At 39.9% G+C, this 22,318-nt stretch overlaps 1 protein-coding gene across 4 annotated transcripts in view; it reads left to right on the forward strand.

Moving 5' to 3' along the window:
• Positions 1-22,318, forward strand: part of LEF1 (lymphoid enhancer-binding factor 1) — a 153,997-nt gene that overhangs the window by 78,406 nt on the left and 53,273 nt on the right. The window lies entirely within an intron of this gene.

Here is a 22,318-nt window from a genome sequence, read left to right on the forward strand (position 1 = left end):
GCTGAGTCCCTCTCTTTCCATGAGTCCAGAGTCCTCAGCTGCTTCCTCTCTCCATGTCCTCATTGCTGCCTCCATCTCTGGTGTCATTGGTTCTCTGGATAGGGTTCCGCACTCTGTTTGTGCTCTTCTCCCTTGATGCTCCTAGGGTCCTCTGTTTCTGTACTGTAAGATTAACTACTCCCCCATTTTTGTTACAGAACTTCTACCTTTACAGTTGTGATCAGTCCATCTATCTTGCAACTGGTTTTAAAAAGTTGAGGTAAGTAAGTCATGTCTGACCATATACAGGTCTTTCTTTTGCTTCTCAAAACTTCTTTCAAAGAAGAGTGATGGAAATGGAAAATGCTTAGAATCATATAGTCCTGTGGACCAATGGAACACATGAACATCAGCCACCATGGCTTAAGCATGAGATTTAAAAACTAGATGGTGCCTGGCTTCCACTACAAGGTGCTCTAAAAGGAATCACATTGGAAGGTCCTGGATACAGTGGGAGAAAATGTGGAGCAAAAGTCAAAATTATGAAAAGCTTTAAACAGGTACATTGAAATCTCCTGCAAGCATTTAGATGGACCATGCTATTGCATGTTTGCATCATAAGGAAACACTCTTACATGCAGTCCTCTTAATAGAGATGCAGAGTTCTCTGAGGCTGCTATCAGTAGTAAAGTGCAGTGACTGAGGACATTCTTTGAGGCCATTATTAACAGTATCAGCAAATTTCAAAAATTAACTTTCTTTGGTAGTCAACAAATTTGTGCATTCATCATCTCTTCTAGTCCCTTTAGCGATCAATTTAGCAACTGAAAGAAAAAGTGAAGTAAAAGAGATAAATAGAAAATTTCAAAGGGCAGCTGGAGAAGACAAAGTCAAGTTTTAAAATGAAATGTGCAAAAACTTAAAATTAGAAACCGAAAGGAAAGAACACACTCAGAATTTCTCAAGGGAACTGAAGAAAAAATACAAGCTTCTACTTGCAATATTGAAAGCTTCTATGAGAGTCCTAGTGTGGTGCTGTAGGATAAACACTGTATAGCTAACTACAAAGCCAGCAGTTCAAACTCATCAGCATTTCAAACCCATGGAAACCCTTTACAGGGTAGCTATGAGTTAGAACCGACTTGACAGCACTTAACAACAACAACAACATGGGCAAAATAATGAATTACTCATGAAGCATCAAAAGAAGGTGGAAGGAATACATAGAACCATTGTAACAAAAAGAATTATGCTACAGTGACTGTTTCAAGAACCAGCATATGAACAGAGACATAGGCTGAATGGATATGAGATAGAGAACAGAAATATATAAATATATATATATTTAGGTATACCATAAATATGTAAGTTTGAAAGAGGATATTGTACGTGAGTATTTACCTTTCCTGCAAACACAACTCTGAATGTAATGGAGCATACAGCAAGCACAATGATGAAAACTTCTTAGATGTTATCAAATATCCTAAGGCAATGAGTTGCTTGGCCTGTAGTTCAGGATCATCGTCTCAGGAGACACCATGTCCAATTGGCATCACAAAGACCACAAAGACAATGTTCTCCATCTTACTTTGGTGAGTAGCATCTGTGCTCATAAAAGCCCATGAGCAGCTGTCTAAGGTGCAGCTATTGGTCTCTCCATGTGCAGAAGAAAGAACAGTGATGAGAATTGGAGAGGTTTGGAATCAACTAGTCCAATGTACTAATGGAACATGTGAACATCTGTGTCCACAACTCATAAGACCAGAAATAGATGGTGCCTAGCTACCACTATCAATTGCTCTAAAAGTAGTCACATTAGAAGGTCCCAGATAAAGCGTCAGAATATGTGGAACAAAATTCAAATTATTAAAAAAAAAAAAAAAAGACCAGGCTTACTGCTACTGCTCAGAAAGAGACTGGAGGAACCTGAGACTGTGGCCCTGGACCACCCTTCAGGTCTTGATAGGAACTTACTTTCAAGTAAGTGGCCCAACTTTCAACCAAGCAGTAGATAAATATATGGGGGGGGGGGGGGGGGGGGCAAAAACATTCCTGGGGAATGCTCTATGGATGACAAAATGATCAATCATTCAAAATTAAAAGAGCAACGTTTACCTAAGGACAAAGTTAAGAAGGAATGGAAAGGTGGGTGGAATGGAAATAGGAACCACAGGGAGAAAATGGGATAATTATTGTCGCGTGCTATAGATTGCATTCACTGAAAGGAAGGTGTATCATTTGTTGAATAAAACTGATGATCTTGTCCGCAAACCTTCTCTCAATTCAAAGTAAAAAGTTAAAAACAAAAACAATAAAACACTAGCATATAATCAAGAACTGATGGTGCTGAAAGAAGTCATCCAAATTACACTGAAGACATTGGCATAGACCAAGGCTCCAGGAATTGATAGAATACAAATTAAAATCTTTAAATAAATTGATACAGTACTGGATACACTCACTTATCTATGCCAAGAAATTTGAAAGACATCTACCTGGCCAACTGATGGGAAGAGATCCATATTTGTGCCCATTCCAAAGAGGGTGACCCAGTGGGATGCAGAAACAATTGAACAATATCATTTATATCACATGCAAGTAAAATTTTACTGAAGATAGCTCAAAAACCATTGCAGCAATATATAGACAAGGAACTGCCAGAAATTCAACTCGATTCCAAGGAAGGCGTGAAAGTAGGGATGTCGTTACTGATATCAGATGGATCTTGGCTGAAAGCAAAAAATACCAGAACTTTACTTGTGCTTTATTGACTATGAAAAGGCATTCGACTGTGTGGATCATAACAAACTATGGACAGTATTGTGAAGAATGGGAATTCCAGAATACTTGATTGTGCTCATGAGAAATAGACCCAAGAGGCAGTCCTTAGACTAGAACAAGGGGATACCGAATGGTTTAAAATCAGGAGAGTTGTGCACCAGGGTTGTATCCTTGCACCATGCTTATTCAGGCTGTATGCTGAGCAAATAATCTGAGAAGATGGATTATATGAAGAAGGATGTGGCATCAAGAATGGAGGAAGATGCATTAACAACCTGCAACATGCAGATGACATACCTTTGCTTCCTGGAAATGAAGAGTACTTGAAATATTGATGAAGATCAGAGACTACAGTCTTCAGTATGAAGTACACCTCAATGTAAAGAAAACTAATATCACAACTGGGCCAGTAAATAAAATCTTGATAAACAGAGAAAAGATTGATGTTGTCAAATATTTCATTTTGCTTGGATCCATGACCAATACTCATGAAAGCAGCAGTCAAAAAATCATTAGGCAAACCTGTTGCAAAGAGACCTCTTTAAAGTGTTAAAAAACAAAGATGTCATTTGAGGACTAAGGTGAGCTTGACCCATGCCATGGTATTTTCAATCACCTCAAATACATGTGAAAGTTATACAATAAATAAGAATGACTGGAGAAGAATTAGTACATTTGAATTATGGGGTTGGTAAATATTGAAAGTATTGAAGACTATCGAAAGTACCACGTCCTACCAAAAGAACAAACAAATCTATCTTGGAATAAGTACAGAAGTGAGGATGGTGAGATTTTGTATATCATACTTTGGACATGTTATCAGGAGAGATCAGTCCCTGGAGAAGGACATCATTCTTGGCAAAGTAGAGTATCGATGAAATGGTTAGGGTTAGGGTTAGGCAGCAACAGTTAGCTCAAACACAACAATTGTGAGACTAGTGAAGGGCTGGGCAGTGTTTTGTTCTGTTGTGCGTAGAGTTTGCCATGAGTTGGAACCAACCGAGGACACCTCACAACAACAGCAAAAGTCATGCATGTTGACTCTGTTGTGATAACTTTCTCAATGTGGGAAATGGTTCTGTTTTTTCCAAAATGCAGCTCATATTTTATTTACGTAGTGTTTTACCATTTGCAAAGTGCTTTGTTCATGCATGATCTTGTTTGAGCCTTACAGTATTCATAAGAAAGATAGTATCCTCATTTAACAAGGCATATGCAACACAGAATAAATCACTTGCTTCAATTCACACCATAAATAGCTGGTCGGGTCAAGAATAGTATTCAAGTCTTTTGCCCTTTTGCCTTAAAAGTTAGTATGCAGCTATTTCCCAGTTTTCCTCTCCCTCCAGCTCCCCGCTTTGGTATAGAAACTTGAGCAAAAGCATTGTTAAAGCAAAGAGTAAATTGTCTTGAGAATGTTCTTTAATTAGCCCTAAATTATCCTTGCTCATTTTTACCTCTCCCTAAGATTTGTAGTTGTTTTCAGACATCCCTCATCTGATTCTCATATTTTCTTGAGAGAGCTTGCATTTTGTGTCTTGATTAAATGTACTTAAAGTAAACAGCCTCTTGTCTTCCGCTACTTTAATGTGTAGATTAATGCCAGGATCTATGCATTTTGCCCAGATAATTGTATTCTGATATACTGCCCTTCTGTCAAAAGCTGTTTGGCTCTATTCCTTAATGCACATATGAAACACTCTCAATTATTTGCGCTTTTTTAAAATATAAAATTCATTTCTTATTAATAACTTGAAAATTAGTGCATCAAGGCATTTTGCAGTTTAGGGGTCTGTATTAACTGTTGGAGGTATAAAAGGCAGAGGGGAGAAATGTGCCGTGTGAGTCATCTACACGTCTCTCCTCAGTGGAACCCTTTCTCACCAGTGACTTCATGCTCGCGTTTGAGTCCTAGGGAATTCACAAGGAACCAGACAGAGTTAGAGTAGTTAACTACCAATGATGGCACATCCCACCAGTGTTAGCAGGAAGTATGCTATGTGTCAGGTCATCCTAGATAATGCCAAAGGATAATCTTTAGAAGTTCTTTATTGTGGATGGCTGTCAGACAACGATCAAAATTATGATCCTGTTGCGTGTCAAATAAAGAGGAAAAAAGTAACTAAAGTTTACATCCCCTGGTAACTTAGGAAGGGATTGCTCATTTGCCAGTGGTGTTAACAACCAGATAGGGTGGAGAGGACTTCTCACATTTGACTTTTCACATTTGCTAATTTCCATGGCGCACATAATCCCACCAGCTCAATTATACTACTAGAAATTCAGAGTAACTCTGATTGCTCTTTGGAAAGGTATATAGATCAGGCATTGACTATCTGCCTGAAGTTCATCTGAATGATTCTCTAAAAAAGACGGAAATGCAAGATAAGATTCAGAAGTTTTATATTCATAATAAATGATCCAAAATGGAGTTTATAGTCACAGAAATAACCTTTTTCACTGGCAGAGAATAGCTACTGCCATCCTTGCTATTCGAGTTCTCCATGGACTACAGAATGTCTCTCTTTTACAGTATGTTGTTGTTGTTGTTGTTGAGTGCCATCGAGTCGGGTCCGACCCATAGCGACCCTGTACAGGGTTTCCGAGGGTGTAAATCTTTACGGGAGTAGAAAGCCTCATCTTTCTCCCGCGGAGCGGCTGGTAGTTTCGAACCGCTGACCTTAAGGTTCGCAGCCCGATTCGTAACCACTACGCTACCAGAGCAAGTTCATGAAAAAAATCCGCTGTCTTTTAGTTTCATTTTTCTTCACATATATAAATAGACTTGGGAGCCTTTAAGCAGGTATTTACATTTTTATACCTTTAAAACAAATACTATTTTCAAGGAAAAAATTCCATTCTAGCTTGACTTATTTGGGGTCTATGTTGTCGTTAAGGGCAGCCTAGTGGGTCCGACTCATGGTGACCCTGCATAAGGTTTCCAAGAAGCGGTTTGTGGTCTTGAACTGCTGACCTCACAGCACTACACCAGACTCCTTGGGGACTTCAGGATGAGTAAAAAAATACAAGATTACCTAAAAAACAATTTGTGTTTTAGAAATTATCTTAATCTTTGTTCTTTGTCATTTAAAGTTTTCTTCCTCAATTTTCATCTTATTTCAGCATGTTTTTGCATCCAAAACAAGAGATTCTTTTTTCTTGACTTATACAAGTTTATTCTATGAATAGTGGTATCTGTAGTATCAAGTTCACTCAAGATAAGCTATGCTCATCCCAAACAATATGCTGTGATGTGAAATGGAAAAGATTGTTAGCTATCAAGATGAATTCATCAGTAACTTGTTATGAAGCTGAAAAGATATATTGTTTTGTTGTTGGTGGTAAGTGCTGTTGAGTCTCATAGTGACCCTGCACAGGGTTTCCAAGGAGCGACTGGTGGGTTTGAAGCGCCAACTTGTGGTTCACAGCGCAGTGCCATATGTAGGCATATGTATTCTATAAAATCCCTATTTTCCTACAAGTAGTAGCCCATGAAAGTTCCTCTTCCCACTTATCTTGGAGATCCTTTCTGCCATTTACTCCTCACCTCTTTATTCAGCCTCTGAACTAGCAACACAGGAAACTGCAACCTGTTTTTGTTTATCTTTTTTGTTTTGTGCGGGTTTTTGTTGTTGTTGTTTTTTGCTTGTTTGTTTATCATAACGACTGGAATAATTTTCAAAGGACAATCTAAAGCAGCTTTAGCATGAAAAAATGAATGGAGCATTTAAAGGATTTAGGGGTGTGGTAGAAATGTTGTGAAATCAATCAAATAATAGGATGTTGCAATTTTAGATAATTAGAAGTCATTTTCCTTTTCAGTGTGTCTGATCTTTTCTCCACTTCTAACCTTCCTTCTAGTCTCTATGTGCAGACTCTAGCTGCTGAAAAGCATTGGTCCTCTTTTGGTTCCCAGAATGAAATATTTTCCCTTGTTGATGTCTCTTTATAGTGAGCCAGCAGTTTGGGATTAAAAGATCTGTATTTAATCACAACTTCACCATTTATAGGTAGCCTGTACTAAACTTTACCTTTAGACAAAACTTTTTCTGAGCCTCAGTTTCATCATTTGGAACTGGGAACATAAATTTGATCACCAATATAAAAGCGTTGCTCATAGTTCTTAGAATATGGAACCTATTCAGTGATTGTCCTCTCCCATCCCTTGTCTTTCTCACTCAAAAGTCCAGGCTTTGACTGTCGCCACCTAAACTTCTCTTTTTAATGATTGTTCTTTTATTACTTCCCTTCTGCCCTATCCCTTCTATCCTTATTTCATGGACTCCGGATGTGGTGCTTTGAAGGATCAGTACTAGACTACCAGCCACAAGGTCAGCAGTTAAAATCTACCAGTTGCTCTTTGGAAACCCTGCTCAGGATCACTGAGTCGGAACTGACTCAGCACTTAACAACAACAACATCCTTACTTCATGAAGTCCTGGTGTGGCACTGTAGGATAATCCCTGGACTGCTAACGGCAAAGTCAGTGGTTCAAATTTACCAGCCACTCCTTAGAAACCCTATAAAGGATCACTAGGAGTGTGACCTGACTCGACCGCACTTCACAGCAGCGTCCTTACTCGGTAAAGCATGTTGCGCATTACTAGTGATTAAGGAGTGGTAAGATGATTCTAACACTCTTAGTCACTCTCAGGTGCAGTGATTAAGCACTTGGCTTAAGCAGAAGGTTGTCAGTTTGAACTGCCAACTGTCCGTCCGGAAGATGCAATGGTCTGCTTCAGTAAAGATTTGCTGTCTTAGAAACCCTATAGGGCAGTTCTGCTATGCCCTGCAAGGTCTCTATGAGTGGGAGTTGACTCAGTGGCATGAGTTTTGGTTTGTTGTTAAGTGCCGTCGAGTCGGTTTCGACCCATAGCGACCCTGTACAGGGTTTCTGAGGGTGTAAATCTTTACGGGAGTAGAAAGCCTCATCTTTCTCCTGCGGAGCAGCTGGTAGTTTTGAACCGCTGACCTTAAGGTTCGCAGCCCGATTCGTAACCACTACGCTACCAGAGTCTTGGCTAGTCACTGTAAAATCAGATCATTATTAAAATAAAGCTTAAGGTTTTACATGACCTTGGAATAGAGTTGCACTGAAATAGGATGATTTTTCTAAAAATTTGCTTAAAATGCAAATGATTGGTCCAACTCTAAAATGTGGATTGTTAAACTTGGAAAGAAAGCCAAAGTCCTTTTACTATTTTCTTCAAAATAAATTTATTGGGACATTCAGCTCTTTTTAGCCATTGCCCATTTAAATCCCACCTCATTAATTTGGAACTTTCCTTGCACACAGTTTTCACCTATTTCCCTGATCTTGGGAGAAGGGAAGGGAAGATAAATTAATTGTTACTTTTATTCCTCCTCTCTGAATGACAACTCCTGTCAACTCAGAAATATGGGACTACACACATTGTTGAAGTTACAGCCTCTGGATTAGAAAAAGAGGACGAAGAGGAGGAAGAGGAAATCATAAGACTAAACCCCAGAACTGTATGATATAAACAGAATGATTAGTATACCAAGTGAAAATGTTTGTAGTGGTACTTCATTCTTATTTGCCAAAGAGGTAATGGTAACTTCAAAAATGATAGGAAAAAAATAAAGTTAAGTGTACTATCTTTGTTTTAAGAGATAATAGTTGCATGTGCCTACCTTTTGGTGGGATCATAGCTGCAGCCTCTCCTTCCTTGCCCACTCTCATTGTTGAATTTGGGGAAAGGAGATAAGCAAGGTGGCCTGCCTAGCACATTAGTCCTTTAAAAGTGTACTGTTTCTCCCCTGATTACTGGCAATAAAAAGGAAGTCAGAGATTCAAAGCATGAAACAGATTGCACATACCATTTTTAGCTTTGAGATGGAGGAACCTACATGTCAAGGAGAGTGGGTGGCCTTCAGAATCTGAGAGCAAGCTCCTAGCTGACAACCAGTCAGGAAATGGGGACTAAATTCTGCTAACAACTAAAATGAGCTTGCAAACAGATTTCCCACAGAGCCTATAGACACGAACTCAAGCCCCGTCAAGACCTTGATTTCAACCTTGTGATAACCCTGAGCAAAGAAAGAATTCAGCCGTATCATTCTAAATCCTGCTCCACCGAAACTGTGAGATAATAAATGTTTTGTTGTAAGCTGTTAAATTTGTGTTATTTATTACACAGCAGTAGGAATTACACTGTTGTTGTTGTTGTTAGGTGCCATCAATTCGGTTTTGACTCATAACGGAATGGCACATTGCCTGGTCCTGTGTCATTTTCACAGTTGTTACACTTGAGTGGACCTTGTATTTTACCAAGTATGATGTCTTCTCCGGGGACTAGTCTCACCATTCTGGCTTCTAAGGAGCATTCTGGCAGTGCTTATACCAGGATAGCTTTGTTCATTCTTCTGGCAGTTGTTGGTACTTTTAATATTCCTCCCTAACACCATAATTCAAATGCATCAATTCCACTACAGTCTTCATTGTCCAACTTTCACAGTCATGTGAGGTGATTGAAAATACCGTGGCTTGGGTCAGGCACACCTTACTCCTCAAACTACTATCTTTGCTCTTGAACACTTTAAACATCATTTGATTTCCTGATTGCTGCTTCCATGAATGTTGATTGTTGATCTAAGCAAAGTGAAGTCTTTGACAACTTCAATCTTTTTTCTATTTATCATGATGTTATTGGTCCACTTGTAAGGATTTTCATTTAATTTACATTGAGGACCAATCCATACTGAAAGTTGTAATCTTTGATCTTCATCAGTAAGTATTTTAAGTTCTCTTAACTTCTACCAAGGCTGTGTCATCTGCATATCTCAAGTTGTTAATGAGTTTTCTTCCAATCCCGGTGCCACATTCGTCTTCATATAGTCTAGCTTCTTGGACTAGTTGCTCAGCCTACAGACTGAATAAGTATGGTGAAAGACTACAACCCTGGTGCTCACCTTTCCTCCTTTGAAACCATTCAGTATCCCCTTGTTCTATGTACAGGTTCCTCAAGAGCACAAGGAAGTGTTTCATAATACTCATTCTTTGCCATATTATATATAGTTTGACATGATCTATGCAGTAAAGCATAGCCAGTAAAGATTTGTATAGACAGTAAAGCACAAGTAAACATCTTTCTGGTATTCCAGTCTTCCAGTCAAGATGCATCTGACATCAGCATTGATATCTCTAGTTCCATGTCTTCTGAATCTGGCTTGGATTTTGGTAGTTACATGTCGATGTACTGCTGCAACCGTTTTTTATGATCGTCACCAAACTTTTACTTGTGTATGATATTAATGATATTGTTCAATGATTTCTGCATTCTGTTGGGTAACTTCTCTTTGGAGTGGGCACAAATATGGATCTCTTTCAATTGGTAGTCCTGATAGCTATTTTACAAGTTTCTTGGCATGGTGTGCCATGGAATTGGTTCAGACTCATAGCCACCCTGCTTAGGGTTTCTGAGGCTATAAATCTTTAAGGGAGCTGTCTCATTTTTGTCCCATGGAACTGCTGACTTTGAGGTTACCAGCTTGATTCATAACCATTACGCTACCATAGATTAGTGATATTGCACTTGTCGTTGTATTCTGTACCACAGGTGGATAAAAAAGGAATATCCCTGATGAAGCCATAAAAATGATAAATTTTATTAAAACTTCACCTTTGAGTTCATAGCTGACAGACAAACTATGGTTATTTCAGACTTAGATACTTAGCAGATATTTTCAATAAAAAATGAACACAGTGGCCAATCCTTATTTTAAATAATATAAGTTGTGTACCAACCACTGAGTCAATTCGGACTCATAACAACCCTATAGTAATGCAGTAGAACTGCCCCATAGGGTTTCTTAGGCTGCATCGATGGACTCAAGCGTGGCAACAATAGTGAGGTTGGCTCAGGATTGGGCAGTGTTTCGTTCTGCTATGCATAAGGTCGCTATGAGTCGGTACCGACTCAATGGCACCTAACAACATCAACAACAATCTTAATGGAGCAAGTCACCGACTCTTTTGCCCTGCAGAAGTGTTGCTGGATTCAAAACACTGACCTTTTGATTCGAAGCTGGGCAGGGTTCCTGAAATATCAAGGTTTTAATTCTTTCTTGAAAGGGCTTGACTGCGTAATATTTAAAGCCTCATTCAGATAATTGGTCATCTGAAATACTTATGTGCTAGATGCTGGGGTTACGTCACTAAGGCACAACCTCTGGTAGGAGAAGATATTAAAGAATAGTAGCAATACAATGTGGTGAATATCTAAAAGCATCATTTCCTAGGAAGTGTAAGTGCAGAGGAGTCCTGGTGTGGTGCTGTGGGCTAATGCGTCAGACTGCAAAGTTGTTTGAATTGCAAGGTTAGCGGTTCAAGCTCACCAGCTGCTCCTTGGACACCCTCTACAGGGTCACTATGGGTCGGAATCGACTCAAGGGCACTTAACAACAACAACAATAAGTGCAGAGCAAGTCACTTTTACCTGAAGGACTTAAGGAGTTTTCTTAGTATGTACAGCTATTGTACATATACTCAGCTATTGTCCATCAATAATCTCTTTGAAGAAAATCATTGAAAATTAAATATTACTTAATAGGGCATGGCAGATGGACTTAGTTCTGTTTGTTTGTCTTTACAATTCCTCTTGATTTCTACATGTAGAACACTAGCAAATAAGAGGGGGAAAAAATAGTTCAGTCCGTCAAGAAAACATATTTGCAAACCATTAATTATTTTATCTTTTGGATCATCTACAATCAACAACTCTTTATGTCCTATAGGGAAGTACTTCTCAAAGTGTGTCTGTAGATCCCACAGGCTCCCTGATTCATTACCAAAAGACCTGAATTTCCATGGTAATACTAACACATTATGTGTCTTCTTCACTGTTAACATTGGGATTCATGGTGCAAAAGCCATGGAAAGTAAAACTGTTGGTATCTTACAATGAATCAAAGCAATAGCACCAAATTGTTGTAGTGGTCATTGAATTGTACACCAGAAGGCCCAGGGAGGGGGAAAGAAAGGCAGCACCACTTATAACTAACCTTGAAAAAGCAGTAAAAATTATTCATTTTATTAAATCTTCGGTGTTTAAGTACATAACTGACAAACTGTAGTTAGTCAAACCTTGGTACTTGGCAGATATTTTCCTCAGAAATTAGTGGAATGAGTTTGTCATTTCAAGGAAAACAATGAACAGTGAGTGTTGGCAGTGATAAAATTAAAGCTTTCAAACAAAATTGAGAGTTTCAGACAACTTGTATTCACTACTGTGAGCTTCCCCAACACCTAAAGCTTTTAGAGGGAGATCACTGATGGTATTAATAACTAGGACTTTTTTAATTCTGTAATGAAATCTGCCAACTAAGTGAACTAGTACTTTCCAGGTGACCAGTGCATAATCTTACAAAATCATACATGAGTCAATTCAAACTTTAAAGTAGACCAGTGGAGTCTTGGTGTGGCACTGTGGATTAATGCGCCAGACTGCAAAGCTGTTTGAACTGTAAGGTCGGCAGTTCAAGCTCACCAGCTGCTCCTCAGAAATCCTATACAGGGTCGCTATGGGTCAGAACCGACTTGACGGCACTTAACAACAACAAGAACAACAGTGGATTTCAAGTGAAATAGTTTCAGATTCTGCATTGTAACTACCATTTAGGAAACTAGCGTTTGTCAGGTTGTGGAGTGTAATATCAAAGAGCCACAGTTATTTAAAAAAAATTTTTTAACTATTAAAATAATTCTCTCTCTTCCAACTATATGAGGGAGGTAAGTCAAAAAATATTGTTACTGTGGTTCCAGTTTATGTTTGTATACAAGTTATTCCAAACAACACATGTTTATACATGTCTCTGCAATCAGTGGTTGACTGCAGACAAGTTCTCTCAGTCATACATTCATCTAAGTCTTGTTACAGGGCCTCTAAAAACAAGGTCCAATGAAAACAATACACTGAGGGGATCTTCTGGGACAGTTAACAAACTCGAGGGAGAAAGTTCAGCTCAGAAGGTAGGAAGACTATTCTTTGGGATTCTAAAAAGATAATCTTGATAGATTTTCTCAGAGGACATAGGACAATCCTGGGGCTTATTATGAAGAAGTTTTAAGAAAAATGAAAAACGTATTAGTAAGAAAAAGGTCAGAAAAGTTGCACCTTCTCATTCTTGGAGGGTAGCAAAGGCTATCGTCTTAAGAGAATCTCATGAAAAAAATCTTACCCCATCCACCCTGTAGCCCTGGTCTTGCCCCTACAGACTGCTTCTTGTTCCCCAAACTCAAAGAACAGTTCAAAGGAACCTGATTTGAGTCCCCCAAGGATGCCCAAACTGCCCTTTTGATGTGGTGTAAATTGAAAAGCACAGACTTCTTTAGGGAAGGGTTAGAGAGATGAAACACCACCTTCAGAAGAGCACAGACCTGGTGGGGGGGGGGTGGGGAAGCAGATCACCGGGTCTTTCTCCTGAGGAATCTCATCAACCTTTAGTTAAGTAGTCTACTGCTTAACCATTTGTAATACCCAGATACGCCTCAACCAAAATAACTTATCATGATGCAGTCAGTGTAGAAGCATATACGAGAACCCAGTTAGTTGTCTTCTATTAACCCAGACACTAAAGAGATTTGCAAAAAAAATGTTTATTTCAGTTTATTTCATCAAAAACATTAAAACATTGCCACTCATTAAATTTATTGTTTATAAAATGGCAATTTTTATAAAGATGGGTTATGCCATCATATAAAAGGTTACAGTTGCCATTTTAAAATAAATATTTTTGTGCCACATTTTCATTTCTAATAGGATAAATGCTTGCAGATGTTGTTGTGAGGTGCTGTCGAGTCAGTTTCGAATCATAGCGACCCTATGCAGGATTTAAGGAAGCACCTGTTGGATTTGAACCACTAACTTTGGGATTCACAGTCAGGTGCTTATCCTACAGTGCCACACCAGGACTCCAAATATTTATAGATAAACCCACATAAACAAAAGCTTGTCAAGATCCTAATTTTGAGAATAAAGGTGTCATTAATGAATAAACATGGATTGTTGTTGTTGTTAAGTGCTGTGGAGCTGGTTCTGACTCGTAGCAACCTTGTGTAGGCTTTCCAAGAAGTGGTTGGTGAGTTTGAACTGCCATCTTTGCGGTTCAAACCAACCTTAGGGTCGAGTGTTTATCCAACAGTGCCACACTGCTGTCTATTAAATCATATAATCTAAATGAAGCAAGCACATAGAAAGCGTGTGTATATGTATGGCATAGTGGGTGTCTGTACCAGAAAATTATGATTGCTTGAATACTTAAAGTGTGGGGGATGCCATTTGTGATGGATCCTGAAGGATGGGAAGGAATTCAGCAAACAGTAATGAGAGGACTGGTCTGGGATTGCAGGCATAGTATAATGGTAGACTAGGGAAGGAAGAGTTTGGAAGGGAATTCACCTGAAAGAAAGCTTAAGTCTAAATGATAAAACATACTGAAAATCTGAGAGGTAAAGGCATTTGAACTTTGGAACAGAGTGAGTCATCTATTGGCCCTCTTTCCTTTACCCATACCCTAAGTATTCACTGAGCATATATGATATGTTGGGGCCAGAGTTAAAGGTTTTATTTGCATTACTCATTAATCCTCAGTGTACTCCTGTGAAATATTATTATGACAATTTTACATGTGGGAAAACAGATTTCAAAACATTAAGTGAATTGCCTAAGTATGAGAGCTGAGTATTATTTGAATGTTTAGGATTGGGACTGTGTGCTTTCAGTGACCACACACCTCATATTTTTACTTGTCTCCTCCACTCGGCACCCAGACGATGTCAGGAGTGACTGTCTTTGGAGCTTTGGAATGCATGCTGTGGTCTTTGGAGTCTCCCAGACTTGGCTTAAAAATCCTAGCTCTGTTATTTAAATAACTTATATAAGTTTCTTACTTCTTGGTAAAAGAGAATGGTAATACCTAAATCAGGTGTTATTTCAGTCTTAAATAAATGATGTGCAGCTATCACCTTACAGAGTCCTTGGCACATAGTAGGTGCTCCAGGCTTTTTTTAAACACCACCTTTTGGCACTTTGCTGCTCTGCTAGTGATGGCAGTCTTCACCAAGTGGTCAGTTGCCCCTGTCCAGAAGCTTTTTCACGGAGCCCATGGTGGGCCACACACATGGTAGAGTGGATTGTAACAGAGGTGAGGGAGGAGCTAAGTACTGGGCAGTGTGCTACAGAAAGTGCAGGGACTTTGGTATCAAACCAATGCTGGCACCACCTCTCTTGACTAATTATTATTTATCACTGTGTCCAAAAAGACTCGGCGTCCCCATCTATAAATATGGAGGTAATAATGCTCACTTGAGTGGATTTCTGCCAGAATACATACAAGCGTTACTGTGGTGACAGTGTACAGCCCAGGCTCATTCCTTTCCCTTCCTCTCTGACATGTTCCCTTCTCCTATAGGAAAATATCCTAGTTGTGTAGTGATAGGGAAAGTCTCTGGGCCATTCTTTTGCCTCCAGAGTTGGGCTCATGGAATAACTGTCCTTTGCGAACTCTAGAACTCCCAGATCCTGCCTGTCGTTATTTGAAAAGGGCCACTGAGCTGTAGGTCTCATCAACCGTGACTCAGGTGTTTAAGCTTGGGGTGAGGGGTGTCCTCGGGAAAGATTTCCATACTATATGTTATTTCTGAGGTCTCGTTAGGGTCCCTAGGTAGTACAAACTGCTCTCAACTGCTACCCAGAGCCAAACCTACCCGGGGTACCACACAGGATATAGGCCCAATGGAGCACTTTTGTTCAGTAAAGTCAGAACTGACTCCATGGCAGCTAGCAGTAACAAGCTGGCACAATCCTCAACATATCCTCTTGGAGTAAATTAAATCTGCCACTCTTCCTGGGAAGGCTTGAGAAATTCAGGCTCTCAGAAGAGAAAGAAGACACGGCATTAAATTACATGGCTTCAGTCTATTTCACGACCGCCAGACTTTAAAAGAATTTAATAAAAAATAAAATTCCAGAATAACCGTTGAGGCTAGACGAAATTCCTCCTCTCCATTAAGCTGGTGGAGTGCTAAAACACCCCTGGATTCAAGCTATTACTAGGAGGGCTATTGATGAAACTGCACAGCCAATTGAAATTGAACTCAAGACCTTTATTCGTAGCCGAATTCCACGCTTTGGGTTTAGTTGAAATCTGGAGATGTGCAAAATGAGGACTCGCTACCCTGTCAGCAGGTATCTCTCCCAATTACTCCACGTACCAGCAGGCCCCTGGCCTTAGCCAGTAGGGCGTTTGAACCACTTTTTAGCCCTTGCCAGAACCACAGTCTCAGGAGGCTCACAACTTTCAAGGCAACTTGAGTCACTGCCAGTGGTGATTGGATCATTTCAGGGAAGGCTGCTTTGGGGGTGGCTCTCAGAACCCCTAAGTGGCACCCACTTCGTGCCCACAGGAGGTGTGGGCTTTATTGGCTATGATGCCAAAGAGGTCCTTACCTGCAGGGAGCAGCCTGGCTGGCAGCCAAGCCGGCTTCCTGGGAATGTTTTCCAGTCCTGGACAGAAAAGCTGCCGTTGCGTCTCTTCAGCCCTGACTGCTTCTCCTGAGATGCCTCCTTGTCTGGTGTGATTCCTGGGCCTGGGGCGGAGACCACAGTCATCTCATGGATGTCACATACTGTCAGGTGTGGCCCAGATGGTCAACTCGGTGTCCAAGATTTTATGAACTCGGCTCTTCAGGGAGACAGTGCGGTGTAGTGTAAAAGAGACAGCCTCAGAGCCAGATTTCCTGCATGCGAATCCTACTTTTGCCATTCACTAACTCTATATATATACCCTTGGGAAAGTTATTTGCCTGTCCCTCAGTTTCCTCCCCTGTACCAAAAGGGTAATAATAGTACTTCTCTCAAAGGTGGTTGTTGAGGGCAAAGTGCTTAGAGTACACATAAGCACTCGGTAAGTATTGCTATTGTGTGCAATGTGACTAGGGTGGCCCCGATTGTGGTTTTTCAAGTCTGGGAAAGGATTACACGATTCCTACTGAGTAACCCTGTCTGAGTGTTGACAGCAGTGGCAGAGCTGTTTTTCGGAGTCAACCCTTGATGTTTTCTACACCTTTCCCAGGGTCTGTTCTATTTCCCTGTGCTCACTTGACCAGTACACTGCCTGAGATTAAAGAACGTGCAGGTTTGAAGCCTGACTCAGCCACTGTGGCCAGCAAAAGTAACTTATGCTTGGACAAGTTGCTTGGACACGTTACTGAACCTCTTTCAGCAAGAGTGGAGAATTTGGCATGCCTGGAGGCTGCCTGATATTCTTTTAAAGGGAGAATAAATATATATTTTAGCAGGCTTGCTGCAATGATAGAACAAAGGAACACACATTGGGAATATTTGGACATTGATTTTCCATTGGAAACCAAGAATTACTTAGCACGGCTTATGCATGAGAAGGAATCCAAATGATTTTCACCCTTTCTCCCTCCTTTTACAGTAAGATGTGAAGTGGGGGAAATACTGGAGTGGGAGGTAGAAAGCATGGGTCCTGTCATGTGACGTGTCCTGTGTGCAGAGTACGTGCACAGGATCCTGCACACAGTTAAAAGCCAACAGGATGGGCTATGTTGACTGCTCAGTTCCACAGTGTTTGTGGCACAGAGATTCCATTCCCATTGTATTCACAGTGACCCTGGGTTCCTGGAACTGTGTCCTGATCAGGGTTGTAGTGTTATAATTGCTGACAGTAGTCTTGACTGACCCCTGTTTCTCAGCTTCTCGTCTCATAAAATAAGGATATTGGACTGTTTGAAGTTTGGGGTTGGTACAGTCTTCACATGAGACAAAGGCACATTCTAGGACACATCTGTCTTACCACCCAGCTTCATTTTCCTCATAATATTTGGCAATCCCTTTTCAGAGTCTGCTTGTTTTATTTTGCATATTTATTCTCCGCCCCCCCCCCCCCCCAGTACTCCTCATCCTCATGTCTAGGCCCCAAGGAAGTAAGCTGAGTGAGAATAGGGGCCTTGTCTGTGTTCACTGGTGTGTAGGATTGTGGTTGGTACACTTCAGGTACTTAAGAAATATTTCATAGAAAAATTGAATTAAACGATAATGGAAATTTTCCATGAACTTTTTGAAGCCCTTTCGTAGACACGTGGTGTTGTTAAGCGCCTTTGAGTCGGTTCCAACTCATAGCGACACTATATAGAGTTTCCGAGCGGCGGCTGGTGAGCTTGAATCTTGTGGTTGAAACTGACCATGTGGTACAGTACTTTATTCTAATAATGTGCATCTGTGCATTGCTAAATAGTTATATAAATTTACCTATAGAGGTTTAGGACTCCTGGTGTGGTGCTTTGGGTTAATGCACTGGACTGCAAGGTCAGTTTGAATCACATGGACAGTGGTTCAAGCTCACCAACCGCTCCTCGGAAACCCTATACAGGATTGCTGTGGGTTGGAACCAACTCAATAGCACTTAACAATAATAGAAGCTAAGGCAGCCAGATGGGTATGTTCTCTCCGTCCTTACTCTCGACTATCCCAAAAAGTTGTGGTGTTGTTTGGAGATGGTAAGGCTAGAATTCAGAATGGTTAGTTTATCTGTCTGAAAATAACCTAGGAGTGCCAGGGGGTCTCACTTTGTGTGGCAGGTCGTATTAAAGGACAGGGATGCTTGTTGTGGTAGGAAGCATCCACATTTAGGGCTGAGGACTGCAAAGGTTGGAATCCACTCTGTCTGTGCCATTTATATGCATGGTGTAAATGACTGGCAGGAGGCGAAATCTAGCCCTTAGAATTCAGCTCATAAATATTGTTAAGGTTTCATATTGCTTTTGTTATTTGGCTACAAATATGGACACAATCCCTATTAGCTTTAGCATACCTACTAGTACAGCTTTAGCTATCCAGCTTGCAAAATATAAGACAAGGCCAGAGCTTAAATTAAAATCCTCAGCTTCTTATCTCCTACCCACAGGAAAGCAAATCTATGTTGAAAACCGTAAAATTAAGAGGAGAGCAAGTATACATAATTTAGCAAAAATTCATGGTACTAGATTCTGAGCTATATGACTGGAGGGATAGGTCAGACAGTAAGAAGATGCTGCCTGCTAATGCAAGTTCCTTAAGGTAGTGCTCTGGAAACAAAATAAGCTTGCAAAATTCATATTTCTAGAAGATTTCTTCTCTGTTATGTTTATAACTACAGTAAGAAATTATCGTGTGTAGACTGTTTGGCAATTATACTTCTTATGAGACTTGTGAAATGAAATGCAGACCAGGTACTCTGTAGTTGAAATATATTCATTTTAGCCTTTTGGTCTTCAGCTTTTTGTTTCCATTTTTAAAAGGGTTTATAATAAAAATGTCCGCCGATCCTCTGCACTTAACAACAACAATCCTCACCCTTCCCTCCACTAGCATTCTAAATTCCTTGTGTATAAGAAGCTCATTATATATATATATATATATATATATATATATATATATATATATATAGATATATAGATATATCATTATATATATATATATATATATATATATATATATATAGGCTACGAATCGGGCTGCGAACCTTAAGGTCAGCGGTTCGAAACTACCAGCTGTCTCTGCGGGAGAAAGATGAGGCTTTCTACTCCCGTAAAGATTTACACCCTCGGAAACCCTGTACAGGGTTGCTATGGGTCGGAACCGACTCAACGGCACTTAACAACAACACAACAACATATATATATATATATATATTTGGTAACTTGCATCATTAATACATGACGAGGGTAAAGACATTTTTTAGCCATTTGTGCATCTATGTGCATAGATATCTATTGCTAAGGTGTATAGAGGAAAATCTTGTGGCTTTGAAATGGCACTCTAGTTAATAAATGCCAAGAGCTATATAAGCTACTATGCAAGTTTGCCGTTGTTGTTGTTGTTGTTAATGTGCCGTGGAGTCGGTTCCGACTCATAGTGACCCTGCATAGGGTTTCCGAGGCTGTAAATCTTCACAGGAGCAGAAAGTCTCTTCTTTCTCCCACGGAACAGCTGGTAGTTTCGAACTGCTGACTGTGAGATTGGCAGCCCGATTCATAACCACTACGCTACCAGAGCTCCTAATGGAAAAGTTTGCCATTGTTGTTGTTAAGTGCCACTGAGTCGGTTCTGACCCATAGCATCCCTGTATAGGGTTTCCAAGGAGCAGCTGGTGAGCTTGAACCACCAACCTTGTAGCTCTAACAGCTTTGCAGTCTGTCGCATTAACCCACAGCACCACACTAGGAGCGGATAATTATAAAACGGGAAAAGCTGGTATGAAAATTGTATCACTGCCTTAAAAAAAAATGTGATTCTTCTCCCTTGTCTTTTTCTTCCCCGGTACATTTCTTTTGGGTATAGGTTGTAATGATAGATTGTAAAGATCATTGTTGTTGTTAAGTGTCGTGGAATCAGTTCTGACTCATAGCGACCCTGTATAGGGTTTCAGAGGAGCAGCTGGTGAACTTGAACCTCTGACTTGGCGGTTCAAACTGACCTTGTGGTCCAGTGTATTATCCCACAGCACCATATCAGTAACCAGTGACTGCACAGAGAATGAAATCTTCCTAGTAGAGTTCCTAATTTTCTGAGGGTTATCCTAACCCATTGAAAGCCACATACTTTTTGTACCTGATTTGTAAAAACTAGTAAATGGAAAGCAAGTGTGTGTCATAATGAAACCACCATATAGTGTTGTTGTTAAGTGCCCTCCAGTTGATCCTGACTCATAGTGAGTCTGTAGAGAGTGTCTGAGGAGCAGCTGGTCGGTTTGAACTGCTGACCCTGTGGTTTGCAGTCCAGTGCGTATCCTACACCACCACATGAGGAGTGCACCGTATACATGTCTTAATGAGGCCTTTGTAACCATGTCTGATACGTCCTATATTTTAAGCAGTTTACATTGTGCATTTTTTGAGGCATTTCCTTAGTTGTTTCTTTTTTTTTTTTTTCTTGCTCCTGGAGGAAAGGATTTAACACATATTTTACAGTACAATATAGTCAAATCTAACTAATTCAAACTAATTGTGGTTAAAATATGTCTGAAATAGTGAATTAGAGGATATTCAAAATTTAGTTTATTCTATTCCGCTTAATTCACAAGTTGCTCATTACTACCATATAGCGATTTTTAAAATAGAGATCTTCTGAGACTGCTTTAATTAATACATAAGTGTAAAATTAGAAACATCTTTTGCATATATAAAGTTGTGTGGGTTTCCTTTCTTTTTAAAGTTTTTGTGTGTCTATGTGCTGAGTCTCTTGGAAAAATAATCCACTTAATTAGGTTAAACCTCCCTGAAACTTATTTACATTATTGATTTACTTAGCAAGCACTTCTTGAAAAAATAAACAACTTTACTCAATCAGAATGATCACAGATTCGAAATTAATGAAGTCCAAATAAAATAGCCTGAACCTTTACTGTTACATGGTTTTAAACTTCCAAATTAAATAATGATTTTTTTAAAAGCAAGTGTAGACATAGAAAGCATATTAAAATACAAACATGTTAACAATTTTAGAAGTTCTTACTAGCTATATATTTCATGTGATTCAGTTAAACTCAAGATTAGAAATCCCCTTTCATCAATTAAGACATCTAGAAGTAAGGGTACTCTGGTGGTGTGGGTTAAGGGTTGGGTTGCTAACCAGAAGGTCAGTGGTTCAAACCACCAGCTGCTGCTCAGGAGGAAGATGAGGCTGTCTCCTTTCATAAAGATTCAAGTCTCAGGAATTCTAGGGAGCAGTTCTTATCTGTCCTGTAGGGTCTAAAAGCTGGAATCAACTTGATGACAATGAGTTTGGTTTGGGTTGATTTAGAAGTAAAGAATCAGAAGCTGAAATGAGTATTGTCTTCAGTGTAACAGTGGGTTGTTGCTGTGTTAAGTACCGTCGAATCAGTTCCAACCCATAGCAACCCTGTATAGGGTTTCTGAGGAGTGGCTGGGGGGTTTGAGCTGCCGACCTTGTGGTTCAAACTGACCCTACTGAGCAGCACATTATCCTGCAGCACCACTCCAGCACAATGGGTAGTTGATGTCTAATTGACAAAGCTAACTGATGAAATATGAAAAAAAATGGTGCAAAAACTTTGTTAAATATGTGCAACAATAGAATTACAGATTTTTTTTTTAACCTAAGGGGGAATATCGATGTAGCAAATTTATGTTTGTTTGGATTATTTATAAATTCATTTATTTGATCACAAAACAGTTTTTAGTGCCAGACATTCTTAAGGAATTTGTTGTTGTTGTTAAGTGCTGTTGAGTCAGTTCCGACCCATAGCGACCCTGTACAGGGTTTCTGAGGCTGTAAATCTTTACGGGAGCAGAAAGCCTCATCTTTCTCCTGTGGAGCCGCTGGTAGTTTCGAACTGCTGACCTTAAGGTTTGCAGCCCGATTCATAACCACTACGCTACCAGAGTTTAAGGAATTAAACATGTATAAAGCATTGTAAAGTTTTACTTGACTAACTGTTTGTTAAAGTCAGCCTGAGGAGACAATGCAGAGGGGAGCACAAACATAAGCAGACACATATTCTGTCATACGGA

This window comes from Chrysochloris asiatica, unplaced genomic scaffold (genome assembly GCF_000296735.1).
Source record: "Chrysochloris asiatica unplaced genomic scaffold, ChrAsi1.0 scaffold00129, whole genome shotgun sequence".
NCBI lineage: Eukaryota > Metazoa > Chordata > Mammalia > Afrosoricida > Chrysochloridae > Chrysochloris > Chrysochloris asiatica.